This window comes from Lygodium microphyllum, chromosome 12 (genome assembly GCF_053477565.2).
Source record: "Lygodium microphyllum isolate KBCC chromosome 12, Lygodium_microphyllum_v1.1.10, whole genome shotgun sequence".
NCBI lineage: Eukaryota > Viridiplantae > Streptophyta > Polypodiopsida > Schizaeales > Lygodiaceae > Lygodium > Lygodium microphyllum.
The window spans coordinates 6,432,382-6,460,122 of record NC_141146.1 but is presented as its reverse complement, the minus strand read 5'-3'; positions in this window follow the sequence as shown (position 1 = coordinate 6,460,122).

The window sequence follows — 27,741 nt, the reverse complement described above, 5'->3', positions numbered from 1 at the left end:
ATTTTAGAGTTTTACTTCAGTCCACAGGTCTAGGTAAATAGGGTTTTCACAAGTTGTGGGCAGCCATAGGTCACACCCCTTGGAGCTTCCTTCACCTGGATCTTACTTCTAGCCTATCAAGGCTTGATAAGGCTTGGTGTAGACCTTCTTTGGCTCCCATTTGTGACCCCTTAGGGTCCCATTGTTAACATGTGGGACAGCAGTCCCCCCAACCAGCTCACGTTTTATTTTTTTGCGCATGTTTCAAAATCTGGCCCAAAAATCACTCTTTTTGTCATATCTCAAGCATTTGGAACCTGATTTAGGCAAGGTAAGAGTCTAAGTTGGGGTTTTGGCATGCTTTGAACGTGATGATGATGTTGGATTCGCCAAATTCTGATGACAGAATATTTTGCAATAGATTTTAGGTCTAAGACAACATGTATTTGTATGCCTATGGCTTATGTGATGCTTCTATTGATGTCTATTGATACTGGATCACTTGTGGATGTTATGCCTCTTATGTGAGATGAATTTGGAGCTGATTTAGCTCAGCCATTGACTATTTTGAACAATCCTAGATTTGTCCAAAATAGGGCAGCCACCTTTTACTTCAATTTTAAGCTTACAAGTCTTGGCATTTGATGCCCAATTATGCCCGGTTGGTGCCTATACATACGAGAATGTATGCCTATGGTTTGCCTATGGATTTGAGCTTGGATTGAGAACTGATTTACTTAGTTTACAAAGGTTATATGCTACTGGAAACTTTAGGGCTGAAGCTATTTATGCTACAGTTGGGTTATGCCTATTGGTCATGGGGTACTCTCGGCAACTCGGTATGATGTCATGATGTATTTAGACTATGCCACATGTCTTGTTTATGATCCGGAATGCTTTTTAGTTAATATTAGAGCTTGATTTGGGTTTGACTTTCACTTCTTCTATGACATGGTTTATGCTTAGGCTACTCAGTACGGGTTATGATGTCTTGGTGAATGCTTTATGCTTTGGCTGTGGATGGCTATTGTTTGAGCTCATCTCGACATTCATTTCTTGGAATTGCTTTTGACCTGAGCTTGGGATTTGCACTCTAGTGAGCATACACCTACTGGTGTCAAGTCTTGCCAGTGTTATGTATACTTTGCCCTATTGTCCAAGGGGTATGCCTACTCACTAAGGGATGCTTTGGTGACATGATTGGGTGTTTGCTCAGGGACTTGATGAGTGTTTGGTGTTGATTTATGCCTATTTATGACTGGTCATGTCTTGGCTGTCATTTATTGACTTGGTGCAGTGATTTGGTCAGCAATTGACTCTTACAGTACCTTGCTGTCATTTATTACAGCAAGCATATAACTCCGGACTAACATGGATTTTTCATGCTAAAATATTTTGAAATGATGTACTTTCACTAGTACTTGGTGGGCAGTAGCTTTGGTTACACTTTTCTCACCATTTTTCTCTCGATTTTGGTGATTTTTTAGTCATTTTCTATAGTAAACAACAAGCAGTTTTAAACTGTCTGCAGTCTTCCAGCCTACATTATGGCGAGTTTGCCTATCATGCTATTTTCAACATCACTAAGCTTGATGGTACAAATTACTCTTATTGAAAGAGTCAAATTTGGCAGGTGTTGGTGCAGAAATCGTAGATCAAACCTTTGAGGTTGAGCGGGCATCCACCTGCAACTATGCTAGATGAGGAATGGCTTGAGCTTAATGAGTTATGCATGTCCACTTTGTATTATCTCTCACATAATAGGTTTATTACAATGTATTTGAGGAAGAACAGAGTGCATGGTAGTTGTGGGATAAAATCAAGAATCAACGAGTCAGATGTATTGGCTGAAGTAGCTTATGGATCTGCGCATGAAGGAGAATGTGACTATGTTTGCTCACTTGAGCGAGTTCCATGCTATACTCAAGAACTTGACCTCGCAGGACATCACTTTTGTAGAGGATGTCACTCCTGTTTTCTTGCTTGGTACTCTTAATGAGTCATGGGATGTATTCCGCACTGCATTATGTGCCTCTACTACTACCTTGAAATTATCTAATGTTGAGAGTGCTCTTCTACAGGAAGAGGTTAACCGTAAGAATTTGGATGCCTCTCTCATGTCACATGCTATGACAGTTAGAGGCAGGAATGATGGATATGGAAAGCATGGCAGTGGCAGTGGCCGTGGATGGGATTCTCAAAAATCTCGGTCCAAGTCTCGTGGAAAGTCACGTAGCAAATCCCGTGGAAGGAATGCAAATGTTACTTGTCACCATTGTGGGAAAAAGGGCCATATTAGGCCACAATGCCATGAACTACGCAATGAAAGGCACAAAGATAAGGGGAAAGACAAAGTGCACGATAAGTCTTCTAATCGCAACATAGTGCTTGCAAAGTCTAGTGTTAAAATTGAAGAGATCAATGTTATGCAGCCTGAGAATGTTGATGATGATTATATCCTTGCAGCTTCTTCTAGTGCTTTGCACATGACAAAGATACACTCTATGTATGCACAGTGTTGGCCCTTGGACTCAGATGCGTCCTTTCATGTGACACCTTGCTGAGAGTGGTTTCATTCATACCGTACTGTTTCGGGCTCTGTGCGCTTGGGTGATGATAGCTCTCTTGATATTGTGGGCATTGGTGATGTTAGGTTGCAGTTTCCTTCTGGTAGTAGTTTTGTTATGCAGGATGTACGTCATGTACCTGCTTTGACACGCAGTCTCCTGTCAGCTAGACAACTTGATGATACAGGTTATCATGTATCTTTTGGAGACTCTGCATGGAAGATCACTCATGATAGACTTGTGATTATGAGAGGTGCCAAGGCTGACAATCTCTACCCCTTGATTGTATCAGCTTGTTCCCTTGATCATGTTTTGTCTGTGGGTTCTATCCCACATGTATCTCTTTGGCATGCCCGTTTGGGCCATATGTCTTTGAAGGGAATGAAAATGCTTTCTAGTTTGTAGTACTTACCGCCCCTTGATTATGCATGTTTTAATTCATGTGAGCATTGTCTTTATGGCAGGTAGACTAGGTCTACATATAAAAATTCTGGTATGCCATGCATGAGTGAGCCCTTGGCGTTGGTACTTTTGGATGTTTGTGGGTATGGGTGGGACAAAGTACTTTGTTACTTTCATAGATGATTTTTCACAGAAATTTTGGGCTTATCTCATTAAGCTGAAATTTGATGTCTTGGCTGTGTTTTAGAGATGGCTTGTATTGGTTGAGAATCAGTCTGGATATCGGCTAAAATGCCTAAGGACAGATAATGGGGGTGAGTATGTCTCACGTGCTTTTGAGAAATTATGTGATGAAAGAGGTATTAAGCATCAGTTGACCGCCCCCTACACCCCCCCCAGAATGGTTTGGCTGAGCAGATGAATAGAACAATCCAGGAGCGTGTACATAGTATGCTTAGCCACGTAGGCCTACCACAAAGCTTTTGAATTGAGGCACTTAGTACATATGTGCATGTCATAAACAGATCACCTTCTAATGGTTTGGATTTCCAAATTGCAGAGGAGGTATGGACTGGAAAACCTCTCTCTTTTGCGCATCTCTATGTCTTTGTATGTGAGGCATTTTGCCATGTGCCCAGGGACAAGAGAAATAAGCTGGATCCTAAGAGTGTCAAATGCATTTTCCTTGGTTATGGGGATGCAGGTGAGATGGGTTACCGTCTTTGGGATCCGCAGGTGCGTAAAGTCATCCGCAGTCATGATGTAGTCTTCCATGAAGACAAGATGCATTGGCAGCCTGAGAGAGTTGTTGAGATCCATAGGGTCATATTTTAGGAGGAGCCGAGAGCTCTTGCACAGCCAGTTGGACAGCCTACAGCTGCAGTAGATGCTCATGGTGAGCTGGGCAGGCAGCATAGCCTACCATGAGACGGTGGTCTACTAGAGACAGACGTCCACCTGGTAGATTTCAGCCCTCGATGCATTATGTCTTGGTTACAGATGCAGGAGAGACTTTCATCTATGATGAGGCTATGCGTAAGGGTGACAATCACTCCTGAGAGAGGGCTATGTAGTCTAAGATAGACTCCTTGCATAAGAATGAGACTTGGGATTTAGTTTCCTTGCCTGAGGGCAAGAAGGCTTTGCCATGCAAGTGGGTGTACAAGCTGAAAAGTACCCCTAGACACCCCAAGCCGGCATACAAGGCTAAATTGGTAGCAAAGGGTTTTAAGCAAGAGCATGGTGTGGACATTGATGAGATATTTTCTCTTGTGGTTAAGATGACCACCTTGCGCTTAGTCTTGGCTTTGGTTTCTCAGCTTGACTTGGATTTATACTAGATGGATGTCAAGACGGCTTTCTTACATGGGGACTTGCATATGAGATTTATATGGAGCAATATAAGGGCTTTGCAAAACCAAGTAGGGAGCACCTAGTGTGAAAATTGAAGTCTTTATGGCTTGAAACATGCACCCAGGAAGTGGTGTCATAAGTTTGATGCCTTTATGCAGTCATAGGGCTATAGTAGGAGTGCTATGGATCCGTGTCTTTACATGAAGAAAGCCCTTGATGGTTCTTTATTCATTTTGGCGCTCTATGTGGATGATATGCTGATAGCAGGGAAAGCTCATAATGAGCTAGATGCTCTTAAGGCTTAGCTCAAGAAGAGCTTTGAGATGAAAGATCCGGGACATGTCACTCACATACTTGGTATGTGCAATAGATGCGACAGGCATCAAGGACTCCTCTACTTGTCATAGAGGGAGTACATTCATAACGTCCTTGAGCGCTTCCACATGCAGGACGTAAAGCCTATTAGCTGTCCATTGCCTTCTTATGTGAAGGTATCATAGGTTGATTGTCCGCAGACAGATGAGCAGAGGGCCGAGATGGCCAAGATTCCCTATGCATCCGCAGTGGGTAGTCTTATGTATGCCATGATCGCCACTCGTCCAGATATTGCCTTTGTAGTTGGTGTTGTGGCACGCTATATAGCTACACATGGTAAGAAGAATTGGGATGCCGTGAAGGGTATCGTGAGGTACATGAAGGGCGCTGTAGATATGTGCATATGCTATGGCAGCTAGGATACAGGAGTTGTGGGGTACACTGACTCTGATTATGCAGGACATGCAGATAGTAGGAAGTCCACTTCTGGCTATGTATTCACCTATGCTGGAGGTGCTATTTCTTGGATGTCCAAGGTGCAAAAATTCACGAACCTTTCTACTACAGAGGCTGAGTATGTTGCAACCACTAAGGCTTGCAAGGAGGCCATTTGTCAAGATTGTGGGAGAGAAGGAAGGAGTCTCACTTGTAGCTTTCTTGCTTGCACAATGGGGGAATATACACAAGGGTGGAGGCTGAAAACAATTTTCCTCTTCTTCGTTGTGGAAGCCAAAAGAACTCTAGTACAAAGAAATAGAAGAACCCTAGATATGGGTCTCAAACCAAACTCAACTAACTAAGGTGGCATACTAACTAAGCCACGAACTAGAGTAGATAAGGATAGCTATCATGTAGCTATTATTCAGGGGCGGTGTACCAACCACATCTGCAACTGACAAGTCGGTGACATAAATACACAACGATCACCCTGGCGTATCACGAGTGGAGCTCGATATCTCAACACTCCCCCTCAAGCTCAATCCCAATTCCTGCACACCAAGCAGGTCTCTGAACTTGCACAGCTTCTCTATGCCCAATGCCTTCGTGAATATGTCAGCTACCTGATCCTCTGTGCTAACATAAACTAGATCAATAAGACCTACTAAAACCCTCTCTCGCACATAGTGATAATGCACCTCAATGTGCTTTGTTCTAGCATGATAGACTGGGTTATTTGCCAAGTGTATACTACTCATGTTGTCACAGTAAATGACAACTGGCCCATCTGTAGACTGATGCATATCATAAAGTAGCTTATGCAACCAAGCTACCTCACATGCACCCATTGCTGCACCCCTGTACTCAGCCTCTGTGCTCGACAAGGCAACTGTAGGCTGTTTCTTGCTGCTCCAAGTGACTGCAGCACTCCCAAAAGAGAACACATATCCACTGGTAGATCATCTATCAGAAATACTACCAGCCCAATCAGCATCAGTGTATCCATGCAACTGTATCTGAACCCCAGTCTCATAAAGTAGTCCATACTGCAATGTGGACTTCACATACCTGAGTATGCGTCTAGCCGCATCCAAATGTGGTTTCCTTGGAGCCTGCATAAACTGACTTACCAATCCAACAGCATAGCTCAAATCTGGCCTGGTAATAGTCATATAAATCAAACTTCCTACTATGCGTCTGTACATAGTAGGGTCTTTTAGAAGCTCACCTTCATCTGTGCTCAGCTTCATATTCTGCTCCAAAGGAACTGAAATAGGCTTACAGCCTGTCATCCCATATTTGGACAGCATGTCCAATCCATACTGCCTCTGCAAGAGCTGTATCCCACTTGATGATCTAATCACCTCAATGCCCAAGAAATAACGCAGCTCTCCCAAATCCTTCATCTCAAACTTCTGCTTCAATAGCATTTTCACATGAAGGATATCTTCATCACTGTCACCTGTCATAATCAAATCATCAACATAAATGACAAGTAGCATAATACCTTTCTCTATTTTTCTCACATAAAGTGAGAAATCTGCCTTGGAAATCTGAAAGCCAATAGTGACAAGATACTGTCCTATCTTGTCAAACCATGCTCTAGGTGCTTGCTTCAAGCCATACAAGGCTTTCTTCAACCTGCAAACAAACTCAGGATGAACAGCATGCACATAACCTGGTGGCTGCTCCATATAGACCTCTTCTTGCAAATCACCATGCAAGAAGGCATTCTTTACATCCATCTGATGTAAAGACTATCCCTTTGATGCAGCCATAGCAATGACTGCTCTTACAGTTGCCATCCTTGCAACTGGACTGAATGTTTCTTCATAGTCAATGCCATATGTTTGTGTATATCCCTTGACTACTAATCTTGCCTTGTATCTGTTCACAGGATCATCTGCATTGTGCTTCACCTTATAAACCCACTTACAGCCAATTGCATTCTTACCTTTAGGCAAAGGTACTAACTCCCATGTAGCAATTGCTTCCAAGGCATCCATTTCTTCATCCATGGCTTTCTCCCATTTTTCTTTTCCCATGGCTTACTCAAAAGAAGTGGGTTCTGGTTCCTGTATCACTTTGACCATATATGCATAGTGAATGGCTGTAAATCCATCATATTTCAGCCTATCCACAGGATACCTAGCTCTCGTAGACCTGCGTAAAGTAGGTTCACTCCCAGGTGCTCTCAAAACATCCATGGTCTTCCTTACTCCAGGTGTAACAATAGAGGGAATACCCAACTCATCATCAATGCTCTGTTCCGAGCCACTGAATTCACCATCCACATAAGAGTGACCTGCATTCACATCAAACATGGGCTGATCAACCTTCTCTTTTCCTTTTCGTGATACCTGCATACCACTATCTTCATTGCTTTGAGAAGATTCTCCTGATCTCAATCTGCCTATCCATGGCGAAGAATGTGAACCACTACTAGAGGACGCTCCAGGTCCACTAATATTTTGTGACTGCTGTTGTGAATTCTGTGCAGCATTACCATTTTGTGCATCTACATCATCAATCACATTTACTGGTTTATACCACCTTCTCATCTCATAAAAAACAACATCTCTGCTCACTGTAAACTTACGAGTAGAAGGGTTATAGCATCTATACCCTTTTTGCTGCAGAGAGTAACTAATAAAGATGCATTTCTCAGCTTTTGGATCCAACTTGGATCTCAACTCATCTGGCACATGTACATAGGCAATGCAACCAAAAATTTTCAAATGAGAAATATCTGGTTTCCTACCAGTATACCTCTCCTCTGGAGTCATCCCATGTATTGCTGCACTGGGAGTCCTGTTCATTATATAGACTGCTGTAGCAACTGCTTCAGCCCAATAAAAATCTGGCAAGTCTTTTTCATTGAGCATGGCACGAGATACCTCTCCAATATGCCTATTTTTCCTTTCTGCAATTCCATTTTGTTGTGGGGTATGACTGCATGAATATTGCTGCTTTATGCCATGCTCCTGCAAGAACTTTGCAAACTCATTTGAGAGGTACTCTCCCCCTCCATCTCACCTTAGGCATTTTATTTGCAGACCTGTTTCTTTTTCAGCCATAGCTTTAAGGGTTTTGAAACGCCCAAAAACTTTACTTTTATTTTTCATAAAATACACCCAAACTTTTCTGCTATAGTCATCAATAAAAGTGACAAAATAATGACAGCCTCTAAGAGATGCAGCTTTAGTAGTCCACACATTAGAGTGGATTAATTCCAATGGCTTCTCACTCTCTTGAACATGTCTAGGAAATGGTTTCCTTGCCTGTTTTCCAAACTGACAGGCTTCACATACCTTATGCATTTCTGCAACCTTGAATTTTGGCAATCCTGCAACAATATTTTGGGCCTGCATTGATTTAAGTCGCTGTACATTAACATGACCAATGCGTTTATGCCAGATATCAATATCTGCAACTACACCGGTCCCATGTGCAAACATTGCTGCACTCAATTCAGACATGTCTACATCCAACGTAAACATTCTGCCCTTCTTCTTTCCTCTTGCTATCAAGCGACCTTTATTTTTCATATCCTCAACAAAGCATCCATGAGGATTAAATGTGACCTGCAAGCCCTGCTCAACCATTTGACTGACAGAAACCAGATTCTTGGTGATATTCGGGACATGAAATACATCGGATAGGTATTTCTTTTTCCCATCCTGCATAGACAAGGGAATTTTTCCAATCTGCACAATAGGATGTGCAGTATCATCACCAGTCTCCACAAATCCAGGTTTTTCCATTTTCCTTGCATCCTCCATCCATTCTGCATGACCTGTCATGTGGTTTGATGCACCTGAGTCAACATACCATACATCATTGCTTTCTTCTGCACTTGTCACAGAATTGTTCATGTGCTGCACCATGAACAAATGCTCATTTCTATCATCACCCTGTCTGCTAGAAGATGCATAATTCCCTTGTTACAGTTTTCCATTCATGATGTCATTCTGCTTTTTATAGCAGTCTTTAGCCATATGACCCATTTTACCACAATAGTAGCATTCAACATTACTGTTTGCATTTTGACCTCTTTGCCATCCACCACGACCTCTTTGGCTCCCCCTGCCTCTAGAGTTACCATGTCCTCCTCCATAGGACTGGTTTTCTTGAGTTTGCTGCATATTCTGATTTCTACCACGGCCTCCAAATCGGCCTCCTCTACCTCTGCCTCTACCTCTTCCAGCATTTGAGTAGAAGACAACTTCTTTTGAAGTTCCTCCTGAAGAAGATGCACCACCATTTCTTTGCTCCTCAGAAATTAGAAGAGCAATCAGCTCCTCAAAATCAGGAAATCTTTCACGAACTGAAATGGATGTCCGAAACTGTGCATAATCCTTTCCTAGACCATTCAAGGTCACAGAAACTAAATCATCATCTTCCACTGGCGACCCGATGGAAGCAAGTGTATCTACAATCTTCTTCACCTTCATGTGGTAGTCATTGATGCTCATATTTTCTCTTTGCACATTATGCAACTCTTGCTTGAGCTGCATTTTCCTGGCTTGCGTATTTGTGCTATACATTTTTGACAAAGTATCCCATGCCTCCTTTGGCGTACTTGCATCCTGAATATGCACAATCATAGAGTTTGAAATGCTGATAGACAGCCAGTACATAACTTTCCTGGCTCTCTCATGCCATGTTTTAAATGCCTGCATTTGCCGTTGATTGGGAACATCAGGAAGAACCGGTTCTTCTTCATTTCCTGCAACAAATTCCCAATATCCTTTTCCCATAAGGAAATTCGTCATTCTAAACTTGCATGCTTGGAAGTTGTTCTTGTCAAGCTTTTCAGTGACAATTTGTGAAAGAGAATCAGATGCCATTACAGAACACTGCAAAAAATTCTGTCACTGCAAAAAACACAGCTTCACCCTCACAAGGGAAAATCTGCAAAACTAGCGAAAGTGGTATTTGACCACACACTCACTTCCTAGTGACGATTTTGCATCAACAGGCAACATGGATGATTTTGTAACTCCCAATGTCTCTACGCACAAGCATACGATGCAATTTCTACAGTAACTTTTCACTGACCTGTAGAACAGTGGCTGCACAGCATAAAACTGGGCCTTTTTCTGAGTGCGTGCAGAAAACTTCCGCCTCCAAAACAGGTCCCGAAATGGCCTCAAATAAAAGAAACAAGGTCGCCAAGGGCTAAAGCCCTTACCTGCAGCATATACTGCCCTCTTGCTTCATCGCGAAGGGCGTCTCAACCTGAGACAATGCACTCCTGCACTTTCCGGCTATGCTACCTGCAAAGATCTTCTCCCAAAACAGAAAATGAAAGCAACACTGCTCCTCTTACCAGAACACCGCGAGCTTGGCTTGCTTTCTTGAGCTCCTTACCATGAACAAGGCTCTGATACCATGTCAAGATTGTGGGAGAGAAGGAAGGAGTCTCACTTGTAGCTTTCTTGCTTGCACAATGGGGGAATACACACAAGGCTGGAGGCTGAAAACAGTTTTCCTCTTCTTCGTTGTGGAAGCCAAAAGAACTCTAGTACAAAGAAATAGAAGAACCCTAGATATGGGTCTCAAACCAAACTCAACTAACTAAGGTGGCATACTAACTGAGCCACGAACTAGAGTAGATAAGGATAGCTATCATGTAGCTATTATTCAGGGGCGGTGTACCAACCGCATCTGCAACTGACAAGTCGGTGACATAAATACACAACGGTCACCCTCGTGTATCACGAGTGGAGCTTGATATCTCAACACCATTTGGTTGGATCGTTTGGTTGTTGACCTTGGTATTGATGCTACCCCTATACTACATTGAGATTCTATGAGTGCTATTTAGTTAGGCCAAGAATCCAATCTTCCATGCGAAGACAAAATACATTGAGGTGAGGTATCACTTCATACGTGGAATCATTGAGGACAAGTCTGTTGATCTTGTCAAGTTCTCGACTGACCAGAATCTCGCAAATCTACTCACAAAAAGCCTCTCTACAAAGGGCTTTGCCTTCCTCAGGAGGTTGATGGGAGTGGGATGAGATGACGTCTTTCCTCATCCTATTGTACTGTCTTTTTTTCTTTTTCTTTTCACTCCTTACTAGGGAAGATTCACCTTTAAGTGGGATGTCGTTGTGGGTAAAGGCGCCTCCGCCTAGCCACCCATGTATTACTACACTAACAGTCACTGCCACTGCAGGTGGCGAGCGCCTATCACCGTCACTTTATTCTTTATTCTTTTAGTGACAGTGTGAATAAAGGAAGGCCCGGTTACACATTGTGACTGTTGGAGTTCCCATTTCTTATCTCTCTCTTTCTTGCTCTTGCTTTCACACCATAGCTCTCGAGTGCAAGCTTCGATCCTTCTCACCTTTCACACATCTTGCATGAAGATAAACCTTTCCAATCTTGGCACTCAAGTCTCTCTCCAAGAAGAGAAGCTCTTGAAATCTTATAAAAGAGGAGGCTCTCCTTGGATGTGGGGGAGGTGAAGGAAGCATCACTTTGCATGCATCCAAGAGAAGGAGAGAAGGTGATAGTGCTGTAGAAGCTCTGCTGAAATCAAGTTCCAAGAGAAGGAGAGAAGCTGCAAGTGCTGCAAAAGCCCTACTGAAGTCAAGTTCCAAGGAGAAGAGAAGAAGAAAGTGCTGTAGAAGCTCTGCTGAAATCAAGCTCCAAGAGGAAAGCCCTACACATATTGTGTAGGAGAGAAGGAGAGATTCAAGAAGGATCAAAAGGTACCAACTTCCAAGTTATGCAAGTGTTAGCCGGTTGTATACCATGGATGTATAACATACACAATCCCTCCTTCCTTGTTGCTGAACTCGATAGGAATGCTAGTCAGAATTCTATGACAATGGTGGTAGTGGACCTTAGTATCCCATGTGAAAGATCCATCTTGCCACTCAATAACATGACAACCTTTACTCCACTAGATCACTCGACCTTGGTGGTAATGTTGCTTTAAATACGGATGCTCAAGATAAGGAATGACTCTTTCCATTAGATTGTCTTGGTACCTACTGCAAGTTAAAGCTAATTCGTGAAGGACCTACATAGGCACCAAGCCCAATGGCAGCAGTTACACATAGTAAGTCTTTAGCTTATTAAAGTTCTTTATTATTAAAATCTACCCCTTGCAAGTTTGCTAAAATGGTTGTAGAGCCATTCTTTCCTACATATAATTTTATACGACCCATCCTATTTGGGTTCTAATTTACCAAGAAATAGCTCACGATGAGCATCATAGCACAGCACCAACTAGCCTTTCACAAATTTATATTTCTTAGCTCGAATATCATGGAGTGCTTTCATTCTCTTTTTTCCTACCTCTTGATGTTATAATGGCTGTAATCAAATTTCATCAAGATGTGCAAGAGAAACAATGTTTCCACCTCACCCAATGAATGATTGAGAGAAAATTGCATAGTGGGCAACTCTATTTCCAATGGTAAAACACACTTTTTCCCATATAATAGGTTGGATGGGGTTTGGCCTATAGCTCTCTTGAATGTTGCATTTATTGTAATCCCAAACTTCCTCGTATAATTTCTTATTCCAATCTCACTTTTACTGTCAGACACTATCTTGGATAAGATCTCTACAAGCTGTTTATTCATACTCTCAACTTAACTATTTGCTTGCGGATAATACGAGGTAGTTTTTTTGTGTTTAATCTTCAAATCTTCCGTCAAAGCTACTATAATCTTATTCAAGAAGTGTGTTCATGGATTAGATACTATCTCCCTAGGTGGACCAAAATGGCAAACAATCTGCTCCATAATGAAACTGGCTGTCTCCTTGGTGTTATCCTTCATCGTTGCTCGAGCTTTAGACCACTTTGTAAAGTGACGGTTGCTATAAAAATACAACACTTTTGCATAGTCGAGGAAGGGTATATTGGTCCAACAAAATTGATAGCCCATTTTTCAAAGGGTAATGTAATTAAAATAGGGTTGAGAGGTCACTTACGATTCTCCCTAGCATCGTGTCTTAGGTAGACATCACAATGCTTAACATAATTGAAAGCATCTTGGAAGATCAATGGCCACCATTATCCAGTATGGAGAGCTTTCTGCGTGGTAAGCCGTCCAACAAAATGTCCCCCACAGGTTGAATCATGGCATTCCTAAAAAATGAATGGTACCTCATCAAGTACTATGTAGTGGTGATAAATTTTGTCCATGCCTTTCTGATACAAGACACCCGCTATAATAAAAAAGTGTAGTGCTTGTTGCTTAATATTTCTCTTCTCAAACTTCGATAAAGCAACCCCAGATCCCCATGTAGATAGATAATGTGTTATAGCCGCATACCAAGAAGGGGTGGAAGCTGTATTAATTTTAAATAGACCTTCAATGCCACTTACTTCAACCAAAACTTCCTTTGGCTCCTTGAAATCCACAGCACATTCCACAATACCCTACAACTTTGATGGCTTACTCATGATCTCATAGTCAAATTCTTGCAAAGTGATTAACCACTTTGCTAAATGGTCAGGCGGCTGCAACTTATTCATCAACCGTCTAAGTCCTTCCACCTTCATAAAGAATACTACCTCTCATAGAGAATATAGTGCGTAAATTTCTTCATCGCGAAAACCATATCAAGGCATAATTTCTCCGTATAAGTGTAGTTGACTTCAGATATCCCCAATTTTTGACTAGCAAAGGCAATCTTCAAAAGTGAAGGCCCAAGGTTCAAAGTGGAGATGTGTCAAGGCATTGTAATATAAAAAATGATCAATAAGTGCAAAGTATCCATATAATTGTTTCATGTGATCAATATGGTCTTGTCCTTATCGAAACATGAAGATATTTAAGTAATATAAACCTAGCTCTAAAATATATATGATATCTATTAACTATATGTATGAACAATATCATGCAAAAAATATGCTTCATTAAAATAAAGGTCAATATAGTTCAATTAAATTTGTAGGTTCTTCAAAACATAATATCAATATTAACTATCTATACATTATTGCATTCATAAGTCCATCAATATGCTTGATTAGTATGATAATGACATCATAATGATATAAGTAAGAGCTAATCTATAATTTGTTATATGTGTAAGTGATTCATCTACTCACTTTCTCCAAAAAGAGATTTAATCACAAGAAAAATTCTCTTAATATTCAATCAACCAATCAAATTTTTTGAGATTAAAAATGTATTATAAATATCTAGCTTGCAATATGTAGTTATATACATAAAATAATATAGTTTGAAATTGTCAAGATTGTGGGAGAGAAGGAAGGAGTCTCACTTGTAGCTTTCTTGCTTGCACAATGGGGGAATACACATAGAGGTGGAGGCTGAAAACAATTTTTCTCTTCTTAGTTGTATAAGCCAAAAGAACTCAAGTACAAAGAAATAGAAGAACCCTATATATGGGTCTCAAACCAAACTCAACTAACTAAGGTGGCATACAAACTAAGCCACGAACTAGAGTAGATAAGGATAGCTGTCATCTAGCTATTATTCATGAGCGGTGTACCAACCACATCTGCAACTGACTCGTTGGTGACATAAATGCACAACGGTCACCTTGGCATATCACGAGTGGAGCTCGATATCTCAACACTCCCCCTCGAGCTCAATCCCAATTCCTGCACACCAAGCAGGTCTCTGAACTTGCGCAGCTTCTTTGCGCCCAATGCCTTCGTGAATATGTCAGCTACCTGATCCTCTATGCTGACATAAACTAGATCAATAAGACCTACTAAAACCCTCTCTCGCACATAGCGATAATGCACCTCAATGTGCTTTGTTCTAGCATGATAGACTGGGTTATTTGCAAAGTGTATACTACTCATGTTGTCACAATAAATGACAACTGGCCCATCTGTAGACTGATGCATATCATAAAGTAGCTTATGCAACCAAGCTACCTTACATACAGCCATTGTTGCACCCCTGTACTCAGCCTCTGTGCTCGACAAGGCAACTGTAGGCTATTTCTTACTGCTCCAAGTGACTGTAGCACTCCCAAAAGAGAACACATATCCACTAGTAGATCGTCTATCAGAAATACTACCAGCCCAATCAGCATCAGTGTATCCATGCAACTGTATCTGAACCCCAGTCTCATAAAGTAGTCCATACTGCAATGTGGACTTCACATACCTGAGTATGCGTCTAGCTGTATCCAAATGTGGTTTCCTTGGAGCCTGCATAAACTGACTTACCAATCCAACAGCATAGCTCAAATCTGGCCTGGTAATAGTCAAATAAATCAAACTTCCTACTATGCGCCTGTACATAGTAGGGTCTTCCAGAAGCTCACCTGCATCTGTGCTCAGCTTCACATTCTGCTCCAAAGGAACTGAAATAGGCTTACAGCCTGTCATCCCATATTTGGACAGCATGTCCAATCCATACTGTCTCTGCAAGAGCTGTATCCCACTTGATGATCTAATCACCTCAATGCCCAAGAAATAATGCAGCTCTCCCAAATCCTTCATCTCAACCTTTTGCTTCAATAGAATTTTCACATGAAGGATATCTTTATCACTGTCACCTGTGATAATCAAATCATCAACATAAATGACAAGTAGCATAATACCTTTCTCTATTTTTCTCACATAAAGTGAGAAATCTGCCTTAGAAATCTGAAAGCCAATAGTGACAAGATATTGTCCTATCTTGTCAAACCATGCTCTAGGTGCTTGCTTTAAGCCATACAATGCTTTTTTCAACCTGCAAACAAACTCAGGATGAACAGCATGCACATAACCTGGTGGCTGCTCCATATAGACCTCTTCTTGTAAATCACCATGCAAGAAGGCATTCTTTAATCCATCTGATGTAAAGACCATCCCTTTGATGCAGCCATAGCAATGACTGCTCTTACGGTTGCCATCCTTGCAACCGGACTGAATGTTTCTTCATAGTCAATGCCATATGTTTGTGCATACCCCTTGACTGCTAATCTTGCCTTGTATCTGTTCACAGAACCATCTGCATTGTGCTTCACCTTATAAACCCACTTATAGCCAATTGCATTCTTACCTTTAGGCAAAGGTACCAATTCCCATGTAGCATTTGCTTCCAAGGCATCCATTTCTTCATCCATGGCTTTCTCCCATTTTTCTTTTCCCATGGCTTGCTCAAAAGAAGTGGGTTCTGGTTCTTGTATCACTTTGACCATATATGCATAGTGAATGGCTGTAAATCCATCATATTTCAGTCTATCCACAGGATACCTAGCTCTCGTAGACCTGTGCAAAGTAGATTCACTCCTAGGTGCTCTCAAAACATCCCTGGTCTTCCTTACTCCAGGCGTAACAATAGAAAGAATACCCAACTCATCATCAATGCTCTGTTCTGAGCCACTGGATTCACCATCCACATAAGAGTGACCTGCATTCACATCCAACATGGGCTGATCTACCTTCTCTTTTCCTTTTCGTGATACCTGAATACCACTATCTGCATTGCTTTGAGAAGATTCTCCTGATCTCAATCTGCCTGTCCATGGAAAAGAATGTGAACCACTGCTAGATGACGCTCCAGGTCCACTAATATCTTGTGATTGCTGCTGTGAATTCTCTACAGCATTACCATTTTGTGCATCTACATTATCAATCACATTTACTGGTTTATACCAGCTACTCATCTCATCAAAAACAACATCTTTGCTCACTGTAAACTTACGAGTAGAAGGGTTATAGCATCTATACCCTTTTTGATGCAGAGAGTAACCAATAAAGATGCACTTCTCAGCTTTTGGATCCAACTTGGATCTCAACTCATCAGGCACATGTACATAGGCAATGCAACCAAAAATTTTCAAATGAGAAATATCTGGTTTCCTACCAGTATACCTCTCCTCTGGAGTCATCCCATGTATTGCTGTAGTGGGAGTCCTGTTCATTATATAGACTGTTGTAGCAACTGCTTCAGCCCAATAAAAATCTGGCAAGTCTTTTTCATTGATCATGGCATGAGATACCTCTCCAATATGCATGTTTTTCCTTTCTGCAATTCCATTTTGTTGTGGGGTATGACTGCATGAATATTGCTGCTTTATGCCATGCTCCTGCAGGAACATTGCAAACTCATTTGAGAGGTACTCTCCCCCTCCATCTGACCTTAGGCATTTTATTTGCAGGCTTGTTTCTTTTTCAACCATAGCTTTAAGAGTTTTGAAATGCCCAAAAACTTCACTTTTATTTTTCATAAAATACACCCAAACTTATTGATCCGGGTTTTTTACAACCCGGATTACTACCACAAAATTTTGGCCAAATCCCCTATCAAGAGCCTACCATATCACTCTGGGTTTACTCTTCAAGAACTAGGTATGCTACATTGCTTCTCGATTACGATAACTCTAGCAAATGGGGGGAACGAGTTCTTAGGAGGCATGTCAATGTAAAGGGTAAAAGGGATGGTTATCTTAGTGAAGATGAAAAAGGATTACACCTAGGAGTTGAGTGAATGCATGGATTTTTCAAAGGACTAGCCTCCAACTACACATGGGCCCCGTCTGCATCACTAAGATTTGGAATCTATCACCATCATTAGAGGACACCTCACCCTTGCACACAAGTCAATATCCACATCATGGTGTCATTTGGATCTTGCACAAAAGCTTACAAGCATGGACCCCTTTTGTCACATGCTTATATGTATTTATATACATATGGGATACTAAAGTCAAAGCAGCTTTTGGAAGCATTTTTTATAATCTCAATAACTCCCAAGAAAAAGCTAATTTCAAGAAAATTCTCGCGAAGGCCGATCGGTTTCGACCTGGTCTACAAAGTTGCAGAAGAAACTTTTTTCAAATTCCTCACGGATTTGAAGTTACGAAGGCGCAGACTGCTGGCTACATGCAATTTTCTTCTCTCTTTCACCACACCAACTTTCCACTCTATCCTTCTTGTAAATATATTATAATAATGTGCTTTGGCCACCCACCTCTTGTAATCTAGCTCCATTTATCTATTTTGTCTACCACCACCCTTGGCTTCTTGCATGATGACCAAGGTGGGGACTTGTCCCATCCACTATGCTCCATATTTTCAAAGATGCCATACATCATCTAGGATTATGTTAATCAAGAAGATTAGCTTAATCTAATCCCTCATGGAGGCTATATAAAGAGCCCATGGAGGGAGGGGAGGAGGGAGAATGACAAGTCCATGAGAGCATTCTAGAATACCCTCATCTCTTTGAGGGAAGCTATGAGTGAGTTCTTTTATTATGTAGCATAAGGCAAGCTTCCTCTACCTCTTCTCCTCTTGTCTCCCTCTCCTCTCATCTCTCTCTCTCTTATATTTCAATATGGTGTCTAGTACATATATTCTCTCTTGTAAATTTGTGTCTTGGTTCTCTTGATTCTCTTTGAGAAAAGGAAAGGGAAGGACAATGACAAGTCCATGAGAGCATTCTAGAATACCCTCATCTCTTTGAGGGAAGCTATGAGTGAGTTCTTTTATTATGTAGCATAAGGCAAGCTTCCTCTACCTCTTCTCCTCTTGTCTCCCTCTCCTCTCATCTCTCTCTCTTATATTCCAATATGGTGTCTAGTACATGTATTCTCTCTTGTAAATTTGTGGCTTGGTTCTCTTGATTCTCTTTTAGAAAAGAGGGAGGAGGGAGAATGACAAGTCCATGAGAGCACTCTACAATATCCTCATCTCTTTGAGGTAAGCTATGAGTAAGTTCTTTTATTATGTAGCATAATGGCAAGCTTCTTCTACCTCTTCTCCTATTATCTCCCTCTCTTCTCATCTTCTCATTCCATGTAGCATAATGGCAAGCTTCTTCTACCTCTTCTCCTCTTGTCTCCCTCTCTTCTCATCTCTCTCTCTTATATTCCAATATGGTGTCTAGCACATATATTCTCTCTTGTAAATTTGTGTCTTGGTTCTCTTGATTCTCTTTGAGAAAAGGGATGTCCTAGCCCATCCTCCCTTTGGCTAGGTGGTGCCCCTCTTTAGTTCTCTTAGTGAGGATTGGAGGTTGGATGGGTAAGAGGCAATCCGTTCATCATTTCAGCCCTCACTTATCTGCTATAGTCATCAATAAAAGTGACAAAATAATAACAGCCTCCAAGAGATGCAGCTTTAGTAGTCCACACATCAGAGTGGATTAATTCCAATGGCTTCTCACTCTCTTGAACATGTCTAGGAAATGGTTTCCTTGCCTGTTTTCCAAATTGGCAGGCTTCACATACCTTATGCATTTCTACAACCTTGAATTTAGGCAATCGTGCAACAATATTTTGGGTCTACATTGATTTAAGTCAATGTACATTAACATGACCAATGCGTTTATGCCAGATATCAATATCTGCAACTACACCGGTCCCATGTGCAAACTTTGCTGCACTGAATTCACACATGTCTGCATCCAACGTAAACATTCTGCCCTTCTTCTTTCCTTTTGCTATCAAGCGACCTTTATTTTTCATATCCTCAACAAAGCATCCATGAGGATTAAATCTGACTTGCAAGCCCTGCTCAACCATTTGACCAACAGAAACCAGATTCTTGGTGATATTTGTGACATGAAATACATTGGACAGGTATTTCTTTTTCCCATCCTACATAGACAAAGGAATTTTTCCAATTTGCACAATAGGATGTGTAGTATCATCACCAATCTCCACAAATCCTAGTTTTTCCATTTTTCTTGCATCCTCCATCCATTCTGCATGACCTGTCATGTGGTTTGATGCACCTGAGTCAACATACCACACTTCGTTGCTTTCTTCTACACTTGTCACAGAATTATTCATGTGTTGCACCATAAATAAATGCTCATTTCTGTCATCACCCTGTCTACTAGAAGATGCATAATTTCCTTGTTGGAGTTTTCCATTCATGATGCCATTCTGCTTTTTATAGTAGTCTTTAGACATATGACCCATTTTACCATAGTAGTAGCATTTAACATTGTTGTTTGCATTTTCGCCTCTTTGCCATCCACCACGACCTCTTTAGCTCCCCATGCCTCTAGAGTTACCACATCCTCCTCCATAGGATTGGTTTTCTTGAGTTTGCTGCATATTCTGATTTCTACCACGGCCTCCAAATCGGCCTCCTCTACCTCATTTGAGTAGAAGACAACTTCTTTTGAAGTTCCTCCTGAAGAAGATGCACCACCATTTCTCTGCTCCTCAGAAATTAGAAGAGCAATCAACTCCTCAAAATCCGAAAATCTTTCATGGACGGAAATGGATGTTTGGAACTGTGTATAATCCTTTCCTAGACCATTCAAGGTCATAGAAACTAAATCATCATCTTCCACTGGCGACCCAATGGAAGCAAGTGCATCTGCAATCTTCTTCACCTTCATGTGGTAGTCATTGATGCTCATATTTTCTCTTTGCACATTATTCAACTCTTGCTTGAGCTGCATTTTCCTGGCTTGCGTATTTGTGCTATACATTTTTGACAAAGTATCCCATGCCTCCTTTGGCGTACTTGCATCCTGAATATGCACAATCATAGAGTCTGAAATGCTGATAGACATCCAATACATAACTTTCCTGGCTCTCTCATGCCATGGTTTAAATGCCTGCATTTGTTGTTGATTGGGAACATCAGGAAGAACCGGTTCTTCATTTCCTGCAGCAAATTCCCAATATCCTTTTCCCATAAGGAAATTCGTCATTCTAAACTTCCATGCTTGAAAGTTGTTCTTGTCAAGCTTTTCAGTGACAATCTGTGAAAGAGAATCAGACGCCATTACAGAACATTGCAAAAAATTTAGTCACTGCAAAAAACACAGCTTCACCCTCACAAGGGAAAATCTGCAAAACTGGCGAAAGTGGTATTTGACCACACAATCACTTCCTAGTGATGATTTTGCATAAACAGGAACCAAGGATGATTCTGTAACTTCCAATGTCTCTACACACAAGCATACAATGCAATTTCTGTGGTAACTTTTCACCGACCTGTAGAACAATGGTCGCATAGCATAAAACAGGGCCTTTTCCTGAGTGCGTGCAGAAAAACTTTCGCCTCCAAAACAGGCCCCGAAATGGCCTCAAATAAAAAAAACAGGGTCACCATGGGCTAAAGCCCTCCCCTGCAATATATACTGCCCTTTTGCTTCACCGCGAAGGGCGTCTCAACCTGAGACAATGCACTCCTGCACTTTCCAGCTGTGCTGCAGAGACTTGCCCCCAAAACAGAAAATCAAAGCAACACTGCTCCTCTTACCAGAACACCGCGAGCTTTGCTTGCTTCCTTGAGCTCCTTACCACGGACAAGGCTCTGATACCATGTCAAGATTGTGGGAGAGAAGGAAGGAGTCTCACTTGTAGCTTTTTTGCTTGCACAATGGGGGAATACACACAGAGGTGGAGGCTGAAAATAGCTTTTCTCTTCTTAGTTGTGTAGGCCAAAAGAACTCAAGTACAAAGAAATAGAAGAACCCTATATATGGGTCTCAAACCAAACTCAACTAACTAAGGTGGCATACAGACTGAGCCACGAACTAGAGTAGATAAGGATAGCTGTCATCTAGCTATTATTCATGAGCGATGTACCAACCGCATCTGCAACTGACTTGTCGGTGACATAAATGCACAACGGTCACCCTGGTATATCACGAGTGGAGCTCGATATCTCAACAGAAATAACCTCACCTCTTTTGGGTGCTTTTAAGATTGGCACTTTCACTAGTTCTTACTTCACATCCTCAAAAGATACTTGACAAATTAAAAAGAAAATTAAAAGATAACAAGTTCATCAATGGCAATGCTCTTTCTGCTAGTGCATTATGACTAATGATAGAAAGATGTGCACCTCTTTTGGACTACGTGGCGGGCTCATAGTGACTGTAACCTTTATCTTTTTTGGGTTAGTTGTGATACCAGCCGAGCTAACCATATGGCCTAGTAACAACCCATAGGGCACATCAAAGACATACTTTCATGGATTAAGAGCAATGTAGAGCTATCTGCAACGCTCAAAACATTTCTTTAGAATAATCAACTATCTCTCCCTTGTAGTGGCTACCCCCAGATCATCGATGAGGTCTTTTAACTCCTCTAGGGAGATGTCACCAAAAGTCCTATCAATTTTTTGTTGCCAAGAACCAAGCACATTGCATAAACCAAAGGCCATCACATGATATGCAAAGGTACCGAAGACAGTGATAAACATCGTTTTCAACTTATTTTCCTCCTCAATAGCCATTCAATTATATCCTACAAAGCAATCCATAAATGAATAGACTTTTCTATCTGCTAATTGATCTAAAATTTGATTAATGAATGGTAAGGGATAGTAATCCTTAACCGTTTGCTTATTAAGCTCTTTGAAATCTACATAAAGTTAAATCTGATTATTATTCTTCTTCCTAATAATGACTGGTGAACACCACTCTGTGTGTTGAACCAGAAAAATCAGGCTAGCTTTTTATAATTTTGTCAATTCCTCAAATAGCCCATCCCTTAATTGAAAAGTCATACGCCTTACTTTTTGTCGCACAAGGGCGACTACCCTCCTTTAGGGGAATGGTATGAATAGCTAGGTGGCTGGGAGGAATACATCTCAGCTCACATAACTCCAAGTAAAGATATCGCGGAATTCTTGAATCAAGGACACATAGTCCTTCCTTTCTTTCAAACTAAGCATGGACCCTAATTTGATTGGCTGTGAATCATTCAGCATACCAAGGTCTAACTCAATTACATTGGCATCTCTTATCCTCTCTTGAGTCACTTTTGGCTCATTTAAAGTCACTTGATAAATATCCTCTGTAGTGGACCCCTCATTGGATTTGTTACTTGATGATGTCTCACTACTAGGTGGTGGAGAATGTAATGTATCCAAATCTAAAGAGGATAAATGAACTCTCTCACTTTGAGGAGATTCAAGATAGGTATCTACTACTACGCATCTAGCACCTCTACCAAATATCAACCAACTAGCGCGTATATCAACCTGACAGTAGTCTGCTTGTAAGATGCACGGCCTACCTAGCAATACTTGATAGCTAGGCCATTCCACAAACCTAATCACCCTAAAGTCCAGAATGCATTTCACATTCGCAACAATCACATGGACTTTAGTAATGGAACCTTCAGGTTGTCTTAAATTTTCATCACCCATTTGGAGAATTATGGAGGTATCTTTTTTTATTTCTAATCCCAGCCTCTCTATCAATTCTAAACTCATAATGTTCAAGATGGAGAATCCCATGTCCACAATAGCATGATCCACTAATATTCCATCAACATATGTTTCTATCCTTGGGCAATACTTTTCATCATGTTCAAACCAATAATCATCTCCTACTTACACTATTCCCAAGGGCTCAACAACATACGTTGTGCATAGAAGCTTCTTAAACTCTTTATGCACTCGTGGAGACAACTTAATCAACTGTAGGAGGTTTACATCTGGCTTAACTTCGCAAAGAGAACTTGCTAAATTGAATTCAAAATAGCTAGCAAGAGCTCTCTCTTCTCACCAAACCATTCTCTCTTTTGATCTTTGAATAGTCTTTGGTGCCTCTTTCTTGGTCGCTACCTTCTTTCTTGGCAATACTTTATCCTTCTTGGCGTCAATTGTACCATCTATGACTTTTAGAGGTCCTCCTTCCATGTCAAGATTAAGGACTTGCATCCCCTTATCATCTTGCTTAGGGTTTCCATTGATAGTTTTTACCTTGTCATTATCAATGTATTTACCCTTTTGACCTCTTGTAATAACCCATAGGCTAGAAGCTTCAGTGCCATTGACACAAATGGCTTCAATAAGGCAGACTCCACTACCACTAGGCAGCTCCTTTACCATAGATTTCCCTCTTTGTAGTATTTGTTTCGGTCCCTCATCTTGCTTGAGATTATTCCCTTAGGCTCGATGATTAATTGAACCTAGATGTTTACTTCATTGTTGGAGAGAACTAATCTTGCTCCAACATGTACTAGCTAAGTGGTCGGACTTTCCACATATGTCACATTTAACATTTGGACAATTCCTAGGGAAATGTTGGCCGCTACACCACTTAGCTGAATTGTGAGGGGACACCCTCTTCAGGGCATCGACTCCCTATCAAATTCTACTGTTTCTTAAGGAAATTGACATCAATAGTTGTTTTCTTATATTGTTTTGTGATCATGTCAATATAGTACTTTATCATATCCTTAACTTTGCCAAGGACATTTTGAGGCACTTAACTCACAGCTACAATTGTCTACCTATCATTCCATTGGTCTAACCACATGATTGAAAATTGGTGGTTGATTCCCTAAAACAACATTGGGATTTATTGTTTGGCTTCCAACATTTGGTGGAGCCATTTGACTAGCCATAAACATGGTCACACTAGAAGGAGGGAGCTCGCAACATGGGCACATTTGGAATCACGCTTCCTCTCCCATTAGGAGTATTCATGGGCATCCCTTGACCTCCATTCGTTAGTGCTAAAGTGTTTTCAAATCCTAAAATTAGATTCCATTTTTCCCTAGAGGTATAGGTTGTTGTAATTGTGACTCTACCTCCTATGCTTGTGTAATGGCCATATCAAATGTCGGCAAGAGAAACATTGCTCAATTGCACTTGAATGTTAAAGTCCAACCCATTCAAAAAGTATTACAATTGAGCAACAACTAGAATAGGAATATAGGTTTGCACCTTACAAAATACTTTCTTTAGTTTCTTGGCATAACCACAAACATTCTCGTGAGGTTCTTGACATGTTACATTGAGAACATGTAGCCAATACTAACCTTCCCTTTTAGGGGCAAACTCTCTTTGAAAGGCCACAAAGAATAAATCAATCGTGGTTATAGTTCTAGTCTCTAGGATGTGATACCATACTGTAGCTCATCCTTTCAGAGTCATATTGAAGAACATCATCATGTGTCTATCATCTTGGATTCCACAGTTGAACATTAACTTTTGGAATTCATTGATATGAAGTTTCATATCTTCCTCTACTAACCCATTAAAAATGGATAGAGGGAATCCTAAGGATGGCAAGTTTGATGTTCCTACTGGGATTGCAATGGGTTGCACAATAATAACAATGAGATTTGTTAAAGGGGTTTTGGGTTGACCAATGGAAGAGGGAAATACTAGAACTTCCTCCTCCTAACGAACTATGCGTAGAACTAGGGTTACTAAGACCCCTCTCTTGTAGGGATATCGGGCCACTCCTTTGCGGACAATATCTTTCAATAATTTCGACCCACCTTCTAGCTCTTTCTTACTTCTGAAACTCGGCTTGACGGTCTTTTGAGTCTATCTCATAGCCTTTTGGCATACAATAATAAACAGGTCCCTAATTGACAAAGATTCAAAAACCACCACTTATTAGTGGTTCCTAGTAAACACATTACTTGTTGAGACTAAAACGGGCCTGACACTAGCTCTAAGGCACCAGCTAGGCCTCTACTACACCCCTCAAACCACCCCACATGGCCTTGTGGCCCCAACAGCATCTAAAGTGTAAACCACCCTAACCTCTAATACGGAACTTTGTATTTGTATGGTTCATAGTCCAATGGATAATTCTTTTCCCAACACCTCAAAGGGAGTCCCTAAACATACTGGTGTAATATACCACGTAAGTACAAACACAAGGAGTACCCCTCGAATGATTGCTGTAGCTCCACTACGACTCTCCTACATCTTGGGGATTGGCCCCAAGATGTGCCATAAACATATAACACATTCAAAAAATAGTCCACTCTTTCAATTGATCGATCCAGGAGATAATAGATATTCCTCACTGAATATTCCCTAAGGAACCAAATATCTAGCCCTATAGCTTAGGGTACCTCACCCTCTCCATGTAGGTCATCTCCGCCATTGGAAAAAAATTGATGTGCATCCAAGATGATACCATATGGTGCATGCAATACAATTGTGTATGACTGTCATGCTCAACCAAGTTTATTCATCAACAACCACCATTGTGAAGGTGCAAAAATAATTCTTTTGATGCTTTTATTCTAATTTAAGGGTGTTTCGTTTCTTAGGACTAGTACTGAGCATTCTTGTGTTGCTAGACCCTTTTAATTTTAAACCACACATATCCTATATGACATGCATCATAAAAGCATCAAAATTTAGCATATTATAAGTACTTAACAACCCCCTTCTCCCTATCGCTTAAGATTGTGCATCCGTAGGTTTAGATTATATTTTTCATGTATTTTTCTTTCACGAAAGCAATAGAAATCCACTTTAACCTAGAGATAGGGCTGAACTAAGGCAAAACCTCATGCTTCAGCTCCACCATATATTCATGATGGGACCTGAAATGGGCCGGCACTGGCTATGGCACTAGCCAGACCTCATGCTCATAACACACAAACACCCTCATGGCCTCGCGGACCAGGAGCGTCAATCTAATGCTAAAAGACAAACTGCCCTAAAGCTTAATTCATGCGTTTATAGTTTATAGTCCAACATTTCCCTAAAACTCCTCAGAGGGAGATCCCAAAGTACTTAGGCATAACACCTTGTCACACACATATAAGAGGCACTCCATCGACTAATTGTCGGAGCCCCACTGCAGTGTTGAGATATCGAGCTCCACTCGTGATACGCCAGGGTGACCATTGTGTATTTATGTCACCGACTTGTCAGTTGCAGACGCGGTTGGTACACCGCTCATGAATAATAGCTACATGATAGCTATCCTTATCTACTCTAGTTCGTGGCTCAGTTAGTATGCCACCTTAGTTAGTTGAGTTTGGTTTGAGACCCATATATAGGGTTCTTCTATTTCTTTGTACTAGAGTTCTTTTGGCTTACACAACTAAGAAGAGAAAAACTGTTTTTCAGCCTCCACCCTTGTGTATATTCCCCCATTGTGCAAGCAAGAAAGCTTCAAGTGAGACTCCTTCCTTCTCTCCCACAATCTTGATATGGTATCAGAGCCTTGTTCATGGTAAGCAGCTCAAGAAAGCAAGCCAAGCTCACGGTGTTCTGGTAAGAGGAGTAGTATTGCTTTCATTTTCTGTTTTGGGAGCAGATCTCTGCAGGTAGCATAGCCGGAAAGTGCAGGAGTGCATTGTCTCAGGTTAAGACGCCCTTCGCGGTGAAGCAAGAGGGCAGTATATGCTGCGGGCAAGGGCTTTAGCCCTTGGCGACCTTGTTTTTTTTATTTGAGGCCATTTCGGGGCCTGTTTTGGAGGCGGAAGTTTTCCGCACGCACTCAGGAAAAGGCCCAGTTTTATGTTGTGCAGCCACTGTTCTACAGGTCGGTGAAAAGTTACTGTAAAAATTGCATCATATGCTTGTGCGCAGGGACATTGGGAGTTACAGAATCATCCCTGTTGCCTGTTGATGCAAAATCATCACTAGGAAGTGACTGAAAGACGAATTTCCTTATGGGAAAAGGATATTGGGAATTTGTTGCAGGAAATGAAGAAGAACCAGTTCTTCCTGATGTTCCCAATCAACAACAAATGCAGGCATTTAAAGCATGGCATGAGAGAGCCAGGAAAGTTATGTAGTGACTGTCTATCAGCATTTCAGACTCTATGATTGTGCATATTCAAGATGTAAGTATGCCAAAGGAGGCATGGGATACTTTATCAAAAATGTATAGCACAAATATGCAAGCCAGGAAAATGCAGCTCAAGCAAGAGCTGCACAATGTACAAAGAGAAAATATGAGCATCAATGACTACCACATGAAGGTGAAGAAGATTGCAGATGCCCTTGCTTCCATTGGGTCGCCATTGGAAGATGATGATTTAGTTTCTGTGA